The sequence below is a fragment of the Pteropus alecto genome, unplaced genomic scaffold, assembly GCF_000325575.1.
Source record: "Pteropus alecto unplaced genomic scaffold, ASM32557v1 scaffold33, whole genome shotgun sequence".
Taxonomy (NCBI): Eukaryota; Metazoa; Chordata; class Mammalia; order Chiroptera; family Pteropodidae; genus Pteropus; species Pteropus alecto.
Genome location: NW_006435762.1, coordinates 5981850 through 5999944, shown reverse-complemented (window position 1 = coordinate 5999944; position 18095 = coordinate 5981850). Strand labels below are relative to the sequence as shown.

Below are 18095 nucleotides of genomic sequence, written 5' to 3'. Positions count from 1 at the left end.
AAATGAAACAGAGAAAGAGTTTATTGAAGAAAATGCAGTAATAATCCTTCATCAAAGTAGGTCTGTGCTATTAGGCAGGGAGAGTGAAGTCCGCATGAACTTTGTGGTTGAGAAGAGGGAAGCCATGTATTTAGAAGTACTATCTAACAAAGAATGCACATTTTTATGATGGGCTATTTCAAATGTGAGTACAAAATTTTCTTTGCTCTTTATAACACAAAATAAAACTGGCAATAGTGATATTATTGGTTAACATATTTAGCACAACTTTACAATTTACAAAGAGTTCTTATACCTCCATTTATTTCTTACAACGATCTGGTGGGATAGATGTTATTATTATTAATTTTATTTTACCGAAGAAACCGAGACTCAGAAAGAAGACAATTGCCTAGGACATTACACTAGCAGATGGGTAAAGCCCCAGATATCCCTAAAATCCCACATTTTCCAGGAGACAATTATGCTTCATAATAAAATTTTCAAATAGAATTTCTCACAGAGATTTATTGTGGATTAATAAAAACTGTAACCTTTAAATGTGAGCCCAAACAAAATGAAACTCAATGAATACCTATTAAACATTACTGGCAAATGGTGTAAGTAATAAGCCCCATTTCATATATGGGGAAATTAAGGCGAACAGATATGAAAGAACTTGAGTTTCAAGCCAAATGAGCTTTGATCAAGCTGAAAGATGGTGACTTCACCTAGTAGCTCTAGGTTCCTATAAGATATGAGTCTTTAAAAATACAAATGGAAAACAAAAGGTAGATGATCTTTTCATTTATGGTTTTAAACTATGCTATTTGAGGATGTAATTTATAAATTGCTTATTATATAATCAAATAGTATATCAATGAAATATAAAGTAATGAAAAAGTTTAATAAAATTTATAAAATCACCTGTTTCCCTAGGTTTGAATTAGGATCACTACTTCTTTGAATCTAGTCTATATTATATGAACACTAGGATATAGATTTTTACTTTCTTGAATAATGTTCATATTCATACATTCATATAATAAAGACAAATTCCCTCAATTTCAATAGAAAACGGAATTTCCTTACTTAAAATCCAGAACCATAACATTGAATTTTATTATATTCTCCTCTTTAGTTATATGAGAATATAGAGAAGAAAGGTTATTAGAGAGAAAGAATGGAAATTTATGAAACATTTCAGGATGGGTATATTTTGGGGGTGAGAGGAAAAGAAGCTCAATCTTCATATTTGTAATAGGTAGTGGATATTAACTGAATTATTCTGACATTGGCTAAACAGATGGTCTAACTATTAAAGATATACTGGTAGAAAAAGTATACTAGTAGAAAAATTATATCTGAGAAAAATTATATTTATTATAACACATTATATATAATTGGAAAACTATATTATATAATTATATATAATTAAAATTTTATGTTGTATATAAATTATATATATATATTTAAATATAAGGTCAAACTTGGGAAAGATGCAATCGCAATCAAATTCATACCTTAAATAAATGTTTCCTGTGGTTTCATTTATATCAAATAGGCTAATGTGTAGCATTAACCTATTGCTAGGCATTAGCATTATTGATGAGTCTGTGTGTAACTATTAATCAGTTTGCTTCAGAGAGACAAACTACGGTTCTAATTTGTTTTCTTAACTCTACTGAGATCTGCCTTTATTTCTTTCCTTTTAGCAATATCTCATGTACAGCTGGGATATGTATTGTAGCTGCTTAGCTCAAAGCCGTACCTCTAAAATACTGTCGTCTTCTAACAGGCTAGGTGGGATCTTCCTTATTAAAGAAAGCCATATGCTGAAAACATGTATCTTTATTGCTTGCAGTTATTTAACCATAACTGGATCCTTGTATCTGGTTAAATTTACTTCAGATAGATATCTCAATTCTTCCTTTTCTTTCCTGCAAAATTGTGTTTGCTGAAAATGAGGATCCATGTTGGCACAGTGCCTTTCTGGTTAATGCAAACAAATGGAAGATTGTATTCCTTTAGATTCCTGATATGCTATCCAAGGTTAAAGTTTCATTCTCATAAGAAAACTAAGTTCTTTAAAGCCATTCCAGAGTTTGATATATTTTTTTTGTATTCACTGTTGTTAGGTATAGCTCAGGGAATAACAATGAGCTATGAGGCTGCCCACTTCTAGAATCCCAGTACAAATCCAGCTCATTTTGATAACAGCTGGACAATTTAAAGACTTGATGGATTAAAGACTGGGGGAAGAAAGAGGACAGATATAAGGTTAGAATCTATAGGCCACATTTGACTTGGCAACTGTCCATAACTTTTGAATAACCATAAATCTGAATGTTTATATTATTTCCCTTTAGGAACACCATGACTGGACTAACTACATATTTTCATGAGATGACCAGAATTGTCATGCATCAAAGTGCTTATGTGTCAACAGACATGGGCTCCAGAGACCCACTTCCCCGCTGAAGTGGAAAAAAAAAAAGAGAGAAACGTTATGAAAATGTCACTCTTTTGGTGTCTCGAAAATGTGAAACACGGGATCCTGTCATTGGTATTACTTTCACTTTAGTTTTCCTAAGTTACCAAATGGCAACTTATTTTGAAATAAACACAACTCTTAGAGTGTCCATGTATAAATGAAATCTTCTGATGTACCAAAATTCTCATTTTATCTTCTACAAAATGTTCTTCTACAATTGCTAAAAAGACAACAAATCTTATCTGTCTTACCATGGTAACTATCCTCCATGTTTTGTATGTATGAAATTATTCTCTGTCTTTTTTCTATCATATATATATATTTTCCTTTGCATACTCTCTTCTCTTTGTTTTTTCTCATGTGTTTTTCTCAGCTCATAGTTTCTGCCTCTCATTTGACAGTCCACTACTGTCTTATAAGCTCTCAAAGTCACCCATTTTTGGTTTCTTCTCAGAACAGCTTCACTTTATAATACATATTCATGTGGCTATTAGGTACCTGAGGAATGCTTTGCACAAATCATATTAATTTCATTTCTCTCTTCATACTTATTTATATTCAATGTACTTTTATTTATAATTATAAATATATTCATCCATTATGAGAGATTTAAAAGCTCAGAGGTAGTCAGACATTTATTTTTCATCTCATTTACTCCAGGATTTCCTCAGTACAGTATTCTTAGAATAGATTCAATTAATTTGTTTGCTCTTCACTTTGAGACTTGGCCATATTTGAGGAAGCTTATAACAGTAGTGATATTATCAAAGTCTGGATGGCAGAAAGAGGCAGAGGAACCATTGCTTAGTAATTAATGAATTAGAAAGTGCATTTTAAACACAGTTATAAATTTAACTGGAATTAAGTAGACTTCATAAAGTTCTATTATAATATCTTAAATGCAAAAGAAAAATCCCTCCAAACAAAATAAACGTATTACATTTAGAAAATCAAATTTTTACACTGTCATAAATATGTATTTCAGTTCCCAAGGAAAGAAAAAATAAATGATTCATGGAGCTATGTTAAAGAATGATATATCTGGATTAAAAATGATAGTAATCACAGCATGATCCCTTTGTTAGTTTTAAAAAGAAAGCACTGTGAAAATCAAACAATAGTTTTAGACATAACATGGTCCCTGGCTAGAGACTACACTATACTAGCTAAAGAAAATATTTCTGTAACAGGCAAAGTTTGAAGACAAGCTTATTAGTAATTTGAGTTTTTTCTTTTAAGTAATTGGAAAGTATTTTCTATCATCAGGTATAATTCAGCATAAATCACCTAAAGGAATTTTTAAAAATTCACAGAGAAGAAATACGTTCTATAATTGTTGAATAAATATAGAAACCACATGAAGTGGTGGTGATTAAAATAGAAAGCTATAAAAACAAAGAGCTGCTTTAAAAGGTTTAACTAGAGATGACCAGCATTGAAGCCCTTGACTCATCCATTTGCCAGAATGATTAGAGATCAACACAAATCTCATTGGCTTCACAAATTCAGGTTAATTTCCTTCAAGCACCAGGTCATCTAAGATCAATCATTGCTCTGGGTAGGTCAGAGCTGCTCGGAAAAGAGAATTACTACCTCATAGCTTCAGTACTCTACTTTCTCAGGTGACACCAGCTTATGGCTAGCAGTGTTTCAACAATATTTACAGTTGAGAAAATCTGAAATGGTGGCAGATATCTTTGAAGGCTAAACATTACTACTCTAATTTTAAAGGGATTAAGAATCACCTGGATTGATCAGATTAGGACTAGAGATTGGTATTTATAACCAGCTCCCTAACAATGCCTATGCTACTGGTCTGAGGGCCACACTTTGAGTATAGAAAAGGGCTAAAGATACTTGGGCTTTCTAGAAGATTGTTAGGATATTCTGAAAAAAATCTTTGTTCTCTTAAATCTCACTGTGGATTATGTACAGATTATTGCCAGTCCTGGTAGATTTTCTATCCTTAGTGCCCCTATATCTAACCTGAGATCCACGAGTTTGGCTACAGAGCATGCCTTTTAGTTTGACCAACTCTCACACTTTGTATGAATTGATCCACGTGTTCTTTTCCTCTGAAATATCTTGGTGAGACTTTCTAGAGCAATAAACAAGTCCTTTCTTAAGCTATTCTCTATTTTTTTTCCTATTTAAAATTATAACATGAAATAATTTGCATTACATAGAAAACATTTGGTTGATTGTTACACAGAAATCAAACAATTACACATAGGAATGTGTGCTCTTCTTTATAACAGGCAAGTTGATTTCTTTCTACATCTCTGGTCTATATTATATGCATGGAAATTTCTTTCTTTATATCTCACTTCAGAAATTAGTGCATTGAGTAGATGTCTATGTTATGAGACAAATGGTGATATATCCTTAATGAAGAGCAAATATTTATTGAACTGCATTTTGGCCGATAATGAGTTAACGGGTTAAAGAAAAGTAATGATAAATCTAGATATAGAGAATGTACCACCACAAAAACCTAGGCCTGCCAAATATTATGTTTAAAAAAATGGTCTGTTTATATACTTTCTAAGGCAAATATTGCTTAGCATATTTTGTCCTCTGAATGCATTTTCCATAAAAATTCTGGATGTCTATCAGTGAGGAAATTACTTCTTGAACTTAATTGGATTAAATAGATCTGTTGCACATTACATAAATATGCAGAACTCTCTTGAATGATTTATTAGTGGCCTCACCCTTTATAATAAGAATAAAAGTGCTGCTGAAAAACCTTTCATATTAATATATATTAATTACTTTTTAATTTTTTTAAATAGAAGTCTCTTTTACTCCAAAGACTCATAAACACAAAAGGTAAGATATGTTTTTAGGTACTTGAAAAGACTGCTTATAAAACTGTGCATCCTTTAAGTTTATAAAAGTCTAAATTTAATATATATATTAATGTTTAATTTAAAGAGTACATATATATATATACATTTATATATATATTATGTTTAATTTAAAGAGTACATATATATACACATTTATATATATATATATGTATATACTCTCTTATGTTTGAACAAAGCTTCTGTTTCTGTGGACTCTGGACTACATGTCTTTAAACCTGAGGCAGAAGCTACAATTTCATGATATTCTGCTCAAGTTCTAGTTGAAAAAAAAAAAAAGCAGTAATAAAGAGTAGGCTAGAGGAAGAACTACATATTGAGATGGCTATGTAAGTTTCCATGGAAAGTATTTTAAGCAAATGATACCCAAGACAGGTTATATGTTTATTTATGGGACAAACTTCCACTTCTTCCATTATACTCTGAAGTAAATGAATGCTGATCATGCTCCAGTCCCTTGAACTATATGCATTTAAATTAAAAATATAGAAAGCACAGCATACACTGAGGTGGGATCTATTGACTGTGTCAGTAATAGCAGCGTTTTCATTTTTCCTTTTGTAATAGAAGTCATTGTGTGTGTTCAGGATGGATTCTTGGTCTTTATTAATCTCAGCAGTGAGAGCATTTGAGATTTTAAAAGCTATTGATTTTTAAAAAAGAGATTGTATTAGGTCGCATTCTATAGAATCCTTCAACTTCTATTTCAAATCTGTCATAAGTGAGTATTTGGTGCGGAGGCTCCAGCACATGGTGATGCATTTCAGACACCTTCTTTAACATGTCTTGAAAGATTTGGATATTTGTTTAATTTTAAAGAACAGAAAATATTCTTGCTTAATTGATGATTTTTCTTTATTCTTTTCTCTGCCCCTTTCTTTTAACAATTTGATAAGCAAGTCTCTCGATTATGACAGTAAAAGTTGCAAAATGGGCACTTTTAAAGTGCCTTTTATTTGCATACTCTCTCAAGGCATCCGGAGTAATCAATTTCACTTCTAGTCACTTCTTTATTTTCACTTGCCTCTGAATTTTATTGTCTTCTCTCTTGAAGTATCTAAACCTTTGTCGGCCCCTGGAATAAATTGTTTACTTTTCTTTAAATTAAACATTAACTTATGCTCTTAATATCAGTATAAAATGAATCTTGAAACAAAATGGGTGGCTTTTTCTGTTACTCTATGATATTGCTTTATTTTACATCATGACTCTATAGTGAAAAACACAAAAAGTAATGGATGCTAAACATATATTATGTAGTGAAACCTATTAAAACTTTGCTTGTATTCATAATTATTTAAAAGTCTCTGCTCCTTCCCCCCAACCCACACACATTGCAGAAATACAAAGCAAAAAGATGACAGTAAAAAAATTTTTTTGAGATAAAAACCCATTTTTTTCCTCCTATTACGTAGTTTGAAATTAAGAGAATTCCATACGTCACCGCAATTCTCATTCAACTATTCAAAATGAGAAAAGGATGAGGCAATGGATCCTTACAATCCATTATAAAGCGTATTCTAGAAACATGGGCAAACATGACACATGAAAATTAATTTTATAGTGGCCACTCTAGTTGTGGCATAGAACTTTACATTTAAAGGCCCGGATATACAGTCATGAAAAATCCCAGAGAATGAGTGTATGCAAAGGTTTAAAATTCATATTTGGGTTTAGATTTTGAGAATGGGAGGGTAGGGGAATATTTATTAGTTAAATCACTTAAAACAGTATACTTTTTTCCTTTGATGCTATCTTTGTGAGTTAGATAATAAATGCATTTTACACTTTCAGCAATTTACGTATGTATTGGCAGCTTTGTAATTTTACATTCAATTACTATAGAAATATTATCAGCTTGTTCTTATGCTAGCTATAAAACAAAGTGGCTATAAGGAGATAAATCCTTCAAATGACTGCATATTTAAAAAAAAATAAAGAAACTAATGGTTTGTCTATAAAAAATAATAGTACTCTTCAGAAAAAAATTTTACATAATATCTTCGGATTAATTACATTTTGGATGCAAGAGATTCTGAATTTTGCCTTTGGGGATCTATAATGAGAAAAAACAATATTATAAAATACCAATTTACTTTCATAGAGTCTGTTATAATCTTTTGATTTATAATAAGAAAAATGAATCCTGCATTATATATTATTTAAGCATGCATTTTTCAAATATTTATTTCAAATAAAGTAATACTTTGAATATTTTGAAAAGTGTTGAAATTGTTGTGGGGTAAAGGGGGGGGGGAGGAAATCCTTGAATTTTACCATGGAAGTAGAAAGTATTAAATTTTTTGAGCTTTCATTTCCAGTCATATTAAGTAAGTATGTGATTTATATAGTCATTTATATGATTAAAATTTTGTATTTTTTCTGAACTTAACATGATACTGTATTCACTTCTATATATTTCTACTGAGGCTTTTTATTCTATCGTTTTAAAGACTATAATGAATATTTTTACATATTTAACTTTTTTCCTTAAGAGTGAATATTAAAGTTATTAATAATTAAATTAATGTCTCCAAATCAGAAAAATTACTTAACAATGACATAATAAATCCAAAATTGTATACATACATAAACATATGTATACATGCTTCATTAAACATTTACAAAAGAAAAAAGTGATTGTGGTTAAGGCAGAAAGTTGGTGAGATATTATATGTATTTGGTCAGAAAAGAATAACTTTCCATTGTATGTATATTTTTGTACTATTTGATTTTTTAAAAATCATGGATGAATATTAATGATTTTATCCAAAATTGCATTCATTTTATTACAAATCTATGAACAGTCATTATTGTAATGGAAATTAGAAAACTTTGTTAAGCAAAATGGTTCGTAGTGCCTGATATGACCAGTGCCATCTTAAGAAGCTATTTGCTCTAAGTGACCACCACTTTACTTCCAAAGGTGTGGATCTGTATCACCTGAAAGGAATGTTATTACATAGGTAAGTAAGCCCATTAAATTGCTTACTGTTTTGTAATATACAGCTCTTAATAAGCATTGTGCCACTGGACTAACAAGTCACCTGTATTCCTGCAGACTACATATATCAAGCTCCCCATTCCCTTTTTGATTCCACCCTCTTGTTACTGCCCAAGACAGCTTCTGTGCATAAGTTCCCATAATAAACTGTTTAATTCTGGAGTTATCAGTCTCTTTCTTTGGTATCTTGGCTCAGTATTCCTCTGGAGGTCAGTGCCAGTACACCTGGGGAAATTTTCCCCAAATTGTTCTATTCAAGGACTTTTCTAGACTATAATAGGAGCTCAAAGAATATATATTAAAAATTATAGAATAAATAAATTTATTTTAAAAAGTTGAACTTACATTCAGATATATTTTTAAATCTATTTGCTGCCAACAAACTGGATATACTAGCTATTTCACTTTTCAATAAGTTGTTTAACGATAAATAAAAATTAGAAATTTACCAATTAGATTTTTAATTCAAGGAATTTAAAACCACCCTTTTTCCTTTCTTCCTAAAGCAGTCCTTTTCTACCCTATAATCCTCTGTTATGGAGGGTAAAATACAAATGATCTTCTCTCAAAATGTTAAGAATCATACACAATGACTACAATACAAGGTAAGATATAGGAGGTATTTTACAATGGAAGAGCTATGTGTTATGAAAATTATTCAGCATAAGGTTTTGAGTACCAAGTTAGAAAGAAATTTGAACAAGACCCAGTGGATAAGAGTGAAATCATTTATAGGGTCTATATTGCCCAATAAATGACTGATTCACACTGGATTTATGAGGTATAACTTCATGAAAACATATTCATAAATGAGTGATGATAGAAATAATTCAGTGAAGTAATTGAAAGCCTAATAAATGCTATTTTTCTTAATTTTAAACAAGAGTTTTTAACTGTTCCATTCTAAGAAGCATATTTTTCCAAACATTTCATTTGAAAATTATTCAAATATACAGCAAAGTTAAAATAATACAGTAAGCATTCATATAACAACTACATCTAACATTTTATTATATTTTTTATTACCTATGTATCCATCTACCTATTCCTAAGGAGCAAATTTTAAGAAATAGTTTTTACATTTTTGTAATTATAACATATGAAATTAAATCACATTACACAACCAATGTATATTTTAAATAAGACAGTAATGTTTTTCTTTCAAGGATTGTTTCTAACTTAGTGATGATCTTACAATCAAAGATATTTTGGAAATATAGTTTTAGTTTTGACATAAAAGATGAATTAACTTTCTATTAAGTTTTTTAAAGAGATATTTCACATTGTTCAAATATTTGGAGTTAACTTTAGCACGATATCAAGACTGAAGCTCATCATTTCAGTATAAAAACATGAATCATGATTGAATTACAGAAGAGTAACTTTTATGGCATATAAAAGAGTGGAACAAAGATTATAGGAAGAATTTAGAACATTAAATGTCAGGAACAGTATTTTCTCAGAAAGTTATTAACAGGTTGGCATCACTGTCTATTTAGGCCAGATAATCCTTTTTCTTCTTTTTTTTTTTTTTGCTTTGAATACTAATAAATGCAACCATAATCTCTCCCTTATTTTAGTTATCTGGATTCTTTTATGTTCTAAATTCTTAGAGAATAAATAATACAAAAATATAATCTATATGTTCAATTTCTGTTGACTCCCCCACTTTCCTTACTCATTAATAAATCTTCAAGAACTACTGTTAGTTAAATTAATTGACTGTAGCTGTAATGTAAGTGCCCGTATGATTTTAGAAAAAATATATGAGAAATTCAAAAGGAGAAAACTTAAAAAAAAAACAAAAACAAAACCTGTGGTTTGGAATTTCTGTATTAGTACTCAATTACCTGAAATTGTTAAAGAATCAGTTATTTCATGTAATTATTTCTTCCCACAGCACATCCCACACAAAAATACTAAATTAAAAACTAATCCTTCTAAAATGTGTGGGAAAATGTTCCTACTTTATAAAATAGTGACTTCTAATAGTAACTTCATGATAACAATTTAGCAGAAGCATCATCTTTTTGTATTCATTGTACTGAAAAATATTAAATAATATTTTTCTCCCAGAACCTGTTTCTCCACAGAAAAAATGGTTTGTAAACTTTTTTTTTTTCATAATGCACAGCTGTTATGTCTCTGCCTTTACTATCTTCCTATCTCTCTTATTCCTGTCAGAGATCCTGTTACTAATGTTCACCATATTTTCATCTATTCCTTTTCATTGTGGTTATAGGGGGAAAAATGTGACCAGAGTAATAGTACTGGGTGAAAAATAAGGACAAAAATCTCTGAGGGCTTGAGAATTTTTAAAGAATGAATTATGTGAGCTCAGTATATAAACATTTTGACATCTATTTTGTAAATGTTCAAAGACTTAAAATCCACATTTTTAATATGTTCAAATTGTTAAAGAATTTAAGTAAATAATAAAAAAATATGGGGTGCTACTGAAAATTATAAATCAAATTTTAGGTTTTAATTATGTATTTTCAAAAAACACTGAACGCTAGTTTGTCTTTAATTTGTAATGGGTTTTTAATGATAAATTTAATCATAATAGCTAATGCGTATTGACTGTATTCTATGTACCAGGCACTTTTAAATTTCTTTATATACATTAACACATCTGTTACTCATAACAGACCTATAAGTTTAAACTCTAAATGTGCACAATTTATAGATACAGAAATGGAGGTAAAGAAAGTTGAAACAATTTGCTGAAGGGGAATTACTGTTTAGGCTCAACTAGTCTGGGTCCAGAATCTATATGCTTAACCACTCTGGATACCATATATTAATGCAACTTCACATTAATATATATTCATCTAATATGCATGTTATTTTCTTTTAAAAACATAATCTTTGTTCATTAAAGAAAACTATAAATAAATAGGAAAAAATTTTTAAATGACCAGAATTTCTACCACACATACATGAAAATAAACAATATTTTGATATATTTTCTTATTCTTGAAAAGTTTCATAGCTTTTTAAAACAAAACTTTAATCATATTTGTTATATATATTGTATTTGCTTTTGTTCAATTTACTTTTATATCTTAAACTCTCTCCAAACCATTATATAATTCTTTTGATCATTACTTTTTAGTTACTGAAGAACATGCCATCGACTGCTTACAAAATGGTCTTATTTTAAACTAAAATTTATAAAAAATGATTGTTAAAGCTAGTATCAATAAGCCTGATAAAATATGTACCATCTCTCTTTAAAATTCTACTTAAAAAAAAAAATTCTCACTGGCTCGATGATCTAGATAAAGTCTTAGGTAATAGAATGTTAGGATGTATATAAAAAGGGAAGGATAGGTAGTCATATTAAGAAAGTTTGATAACATATACATACATCTTATATAAATATATGGTTTGCCTCATGAATAAATCTCTAAATTGAAATTGCTTGATATTTTCACTTTAAATAGAGAAGCAGGTACAAAAGTATAATTTGAATAATGAAATCCATTCCTTAGACCTCATTTAACGTACATCACCTGTCAAGTAATAAATAATAGTACAATAGCCATTGTACATTCTTCTATATCAGTCTTGCAGCCTAAGTAGCTCATATTAGAACCTTTGATTGCTCTCTGGTATTAGCTCAGCTGGGTAGTAAAAATGTCCTTAAATCTGATTAAATAATTCAAAGTAAGCTTCTGTAATTTAAGTATCTCTCTTTCTCCAAGTCATAAATAAATATGACATGAGCTTTTCTTCCTCTGATGCAAACCAACATGGAGCAATGCAGAATTTTTCTTGTCTAGTTAACAACTTGCGGTTAAGTACACAGCAGAAAAATGCAACCTACTCATCGATAAATATAATCTTCGGGCTCAGTAGCCCAAGCAACACAGCAACCAGATTTCTGACATTTAATTTCTACCAGGACTATAAGAAAGGGTTAATTTATTCTGTCTGTTATGATTGAGAAACTCTGTCTCATTGGCTAAGATAGCAGGGTGGAAAGAATCATATATGATAGATGAAGATCATGCATTCTTGAGCCAAAAGCACTAATACTGCAATCTGACAGATAAGTAGGAGAAAAATATATTTTCATTTACACACACATAGTTATATCATACTATTTTGTTTCACTAAAATAATAAAGTATAATCCGATTTTACAGATATCCAGCTAATATTAAAGGAAAGTTTCTTTAGATTTGTAGAGGGGGAAGAGTTATGCAAGATATTCCCAGAGTAAGAAGGTGCAAAGCATGATTGAAATAAAGTTTCTCTTGAAATAGTACATCCAGTGTTACTTCTAATGGAAAAGAGCAGTAAACAAATTGTCAGCCTTTTTCTTTCTCAGAGACTTTTCATTAGACCATTTTCATGTTTTTTTTTTTTTTAATATCCATATACTTTCTTGGGAGGAAGAATTCTATAAATACATGAATAGGAAGACAAAATTAAGACAACATAAAATTTTGGAGCTGTAGAAGCCTTCAAGAAACCATATAGTCTAAATTTCTGCCTGGAATCTTCAGATGGAAAATTGATCACTATTAACTCTTTTAACAAATGCTGTTGAACTCTTCTGTGTTTTCCTCAACTGAGCAAAAATAGGGTGTTTTCAAACCTTTCTTCAAAAAGGGTAAATCCAACACATATGTTGGTTATCTTTTGATAATATTATATGCTATAAATCAATTAGCGAAATGACCTGTCTTACCTAAAAATAATTACAGTTATCATAAAAATTAAATTTTTGAAATATTCTACTTTAGAAGTTTTTAGCAATATTAAGTATTTATTTTTCCTCTATAGGCAAAAAGAGTAGGTAGTATGTATAAATAAATATTTAACTATTCGGTTTTGTTCTTGCATCTCCTATTCCCATTGAATCAACTTTAGGAAAAAGGCTTAAAATTCATTAGTCACTGCACATCTGTGAGGTTTTTTCCTGGATTTCATTCTCTCTAGAGGCCAAATTTTTGAAAATTTGAGCTATATAAAAATGTGCCTTCTTTGTCTGATTAATGAGAAAATTAAGCAATAAAGATAAAGGTCTAAATATACTAACTTTCTTTATGTTATCTGAATATTTTCTGAGCATTTACTACTAGCTATACAATTAGTTTTACATTACTCATCCTATTATCACAACTTATAAACTAAACTACTTCCCTTGAATAAAACAAGTTTCACTTAAAAACCAAGTTAGTGAAGCTATTTTACAGATTTCGATGTTGTAGTAGTACATTACACTCCTGTAAAATTAGGGTACCTTGGTTGACGCATTCAAATAAATCTTAATGAAGCAGCACTTTAAATTAGTGTAATGCTTCATTGCCTCACACAATATATACAACCTAATCTTATTTTATAAGTGGAAATAAATATTTTTTCTTGAAAAAAAATTCTAGCTTTCTCTGTAATTTGTCACTTGATGTGTCCATCAGAGTGCTGATTTATTAGCAAAATAATGCATATATGATACATAAGGTAAATTCTCTTGAGAATCAGTTTAAAATGTCATTATTTGAACAAATCAGCTTTATAAATAGCTGCAAAAAAAATTCCGTAGATTAGTCTATGGCCATGCTACCCTGAAGAAGCCTGATCCCGTCTGATCTCCGGAGCTAAGCAGGGTCGGGCCTGGTTAGCACTTGGATGGGAGACCGCCTAGGAAGACTAAGTGCTATAGGTGTAAAAAATAAAAAAATAAGGGATTGTAAACTGACAAGGTCCTTGCAATCTGTGAGGTCAACCAAAGGTTGCCTCACTTAAAAAAAAAAAAATTCTGTAGATTAATTGTTCACAAGTTGGCATACCTGGATCTGCTTTAATTATGTAGGTACCATTGTTGACTATTTCCAAGGGCTCCATATAATCTCATGGCCTCCTCCACCAAGTGGTGATGCTCTTTGGAAGCAGCATATAGAACACATTAGCCTTCTCCTGTATCCAGAATGTATCGTCATCCAGACAGAGAAAATGTTATTAAACAGGAAGTCTCCTTGACTCACATGTTAGATAGTTTTGGTTTAAAATATTTTGTGGCCTCCGCCAGTCTGGTGTTTTCTCGATGGATAAGTATCGTGATCTAAGAATGTCCACGCCTTTCTTATCAAAAAGGAATTTATTGGCCTTTCCTTATTGGATGAGATCAGAAGTGACCTGCTATTAAAGAGACCTGTTAAAGGTATATCAACACCAAATTGAAACTTTCTTCATGGATACATTTAGAACTATGAAAGAGAAATGGGCAGAAACCATTTCTCAAATATTTTTTGCTGAGAGGATAAATAATTCTAATGACAGTTGTAGCATTTTTTGAATGCTGTGGTATAGAGAAGATTTTAAATATATCACCTCTAATTGTCTCCAAACTCTGCCAGGTAGATTCTATTATATACATTTCACACATGTAGAAATAAAGGATCAGAAACTTAACGTGAGACTCGATCTCCTTGACATCAATGTGTTTGTTTCTTTTGTATGACAATGTCTTTGTATTTGAGTCTCCAGAAACTTCACCTTGCAAAAATTACTTATGAACAGGAAACAAGAAAAAAAAATCAAGATATATGGTTCTCAAATGGGACTTCAGGAAGACCCACTGAGACTCTACCGAATGTAGCCTGAATGCAAAACAACTGCGAGGCTTACTCACGCGTTCAGCGGTATATTCCCCTGCATATACTTTACAGCTTCAGAATTAGATGGTTTAGGTTTTGTGGGGCCAGAGTGTACACAACTTGGGGTGGCTTCTTCTTTTTTTAAAAAAATATATATAAAGACTAATTTAAGTACAAAATAAATATTTATTTAGAATAAGAAAATGAAACACAGCAAATATTGAAATCTTGGGCATTCAAATACCTTTCTTTTGAGATCTCTTTACTATAAATAAATAAAGGATCTTACAAGCAAATAGTTTATGATCTTGATTGCCCCTCTAAACCAAGATCATTATATACCTTCCATTAACTGCCAGTACTCACAGGGACCTATGCATATAAAAGATCCTGAATATCAGGCTTCTTTAGCATCATGTAAATTGTTTTGAGTGTAGACGATTCAAATGCACTTCAGTAATATTACCAGTTATTCCTGATAATGAATCTTTGGGTTACCCACCTTCAATCCACAACCACCAATAGTTTTAGAACACACACACACACACACACACACACACACACACACGCACGCACACACACGCACACACACACATACTCACATATTTTATAGTCTCAGAGGAAGGAGAAATTAACTCTTGGCAGCTTCAAGAAAGATTTCATGGGAGATACGACAATTTAATTTTATTGGGAAGATGTATAGGAGTCTGTTAGGCAAAAAGAATACAGAGAAGCAATTCCAGTTGAGATGAAAGCTTTGCCCGAACACAGGGAAACAGTGTCTGGGTCTTCTCTGACCCATCTTGCATCCTGTAATCTGGTGCAGATCTAGATCCACTGTGAGTGTTTCGGAAACCTCAATGAAGTTTGAATAGAGTGATGGGAAGAATGCTAAGGCTTTATCATTGCATGCCCACAAAGCAGCTAACCTAATAAAGGAAAATTGTGTCTAATGATTAAAGACCAGAGTTAAATATATTATAAAATTTAGAATTATGACATTGCTCGTATCATTTAAAAAATCAAAATTCATTCAAAATAAATTATTTTAAAAATTATAAAACATCTTAATTTAAAATTACCAGTCAAATTTTAGGCACAAGATATACATATATATGACAAATAATATAATATATAATGTTATATATAATATAAATTATCATTTAATTGGGTCAGCAATTACAAGCTAATTGAATGATACAGTGTGGGCAGAGATATGTCAGATAAAGTGCTGTAGCTTAGTTTAATTACGATCTCAGATGTCGTTATACCCAGAGTGATTCTTCACACAACAATGTAAAGTGTATATTCATAATATTAAATAAGCTATTTCCATGCATGATTTAGTAGTGATAAAGTTAATTACAGCAATAAAATTAAGATATTAATAGCTTATTTTCAGTTGCATGGAGACATATCTAAATAGTGATATCCACAAGCATCAATAATCTGCCTACGGATTATTTCTATGTCCTCTTTATTTTTCTTTTTAGCTTTAACAGTAAAGCTAAAAATAAGTAAGAAATGAATATCTTCAAGTAAATTTGCTTTTTCCCCTAAGATATTCTTTAATACACAAATGCTTGCCAGGCTTAGTGATAAAAATTGAAGGAAGAGTCATTTTAATTTGCAGAAATGTCTGCTCCTATGTGTCTCCATTCTGCCCTCAATTAGAATGTGTAATTCCTGGGCAAGTTATACTGCCAACATGAGTATCAGAAATAAATTTTGATTCATTTTGTGACATTTTCAATCATGTCTGGCATTTACTTTAAGAACCACTTAATCAAAACTGTTCTAATTTAGAGGTTCTGATTATCATTTAAATTGATTCACTATTTATTGATTGATTAAGGAACACAATCAACCAATATTATGTGGTTTAAATTTTTCATGTAATAATTTATCTTGATAGTAATCTTCTTTAAAATAAATTATTGGGTATATCCTAAAATTCTCCAGATCCTAAGACATGGAAATAAATATATTTTTTCAAATATTAATGAAATTGTAATTTTTTTCAGGTTAATTAAAAATTAAGTTAGATTATTGTAAGAACACCCTTTAAACACCACTCAAATTGGGATGAAATTTTGTGGTAGATGCCATACTTCTTTGTCAAATAGCTCACATAACTGTTCAAGAGTCTGTTAACATCACTCCAAGAGATATCTGGGTAATTAAACTTTGCTCTGGTTCCATAGCACTAAATTCAGGAGTGTACTTCGTTAAGGTGGGGTGATCTTAGAAGGGCATGAGTGATGGATGAGAAGTTTGTTCAGAATTAAGTGAACAAGGTATTTACTGTACAATAGCAATCTTATTGTTCATTGTACAACCCCAAAATTGATTAGAAGCTCCTGGCTCAGGTGTAGTGGTCACTAGCATCTATCTGGGCAAGGCTGTGTCCCACTCTACTTAACCCGCATGTTTTTAAGGCTGGACTGAAGTGAACAGTTGAGCTTTCAGAAGTTCTGATGTGACCCTTAACCACTGAGAACGATCCACAACTGTTTCTCCTAGTGAGGTCTCGCTGGGGAAGCCCAGAAGCTTATGTCAATATTTGTCATAGTATAATGTTGCTGATTTCTCTGCTGTCAACTGTGTGCTTCCTTCACGTCTATCTTTTAGAAAAGTAAACTTGTGTAATTTGCTAAAGTTAAATCTGTGTCTAATCCTAAATATTATCACTTGCAATTTGTTCCAGATTTTCAATATGTTTTCAAGAAGAAAATATGTAATACTCCATAAATTGAACTCACTCTTTTCATTTTTTAATTGGTTGTAAGTATGAAAAACAGCTTTGAATTAAATATTTCCTTTTTTATGTCTATGTTTCCACTGAAATAAACATCGTTTAAATTAGTATAAAATTATAATCACAAGCAACACCTAAACCACAGAAGCTTAACTATATATATTAGCACATCATATCTTTGCCAATAGGAAATGGAGAATAATTCTGATTTCTAATTTCTGTTTGATAGTCTTTATTTTCCTAGCTATTAAACAGAGCCAGTCTTAAGCAAAAGCATATGAGTTATCATTTACAACCTGAATCCTCCATTTGGAAACAAATCTTTTATTTTGAGAAACTTTTTTCTACACTGGACTCAAATAAGCTTATATTACAAACAT

General features: G+C 30.7%; 1 protein-coding gene and 1 pseudogene across 2 annotated transcripts in view; one reads left to right on the top strand and one right to left on the bottom strand.

The window, feature by feature from the left end:
- Nucleotides 1–18095, bottom strand: part of NLGN1 (neuroligin 1) — a 957767-nt gene that overhangs the window by 160163 nt on the left and 779509 nt on the right. The gene's annotated exons all lie outside the window — the stretch shown is intronic.
- On the top strand, nucleotides 13908–14026 carry LOC112479046 (annotated as a pseudogene).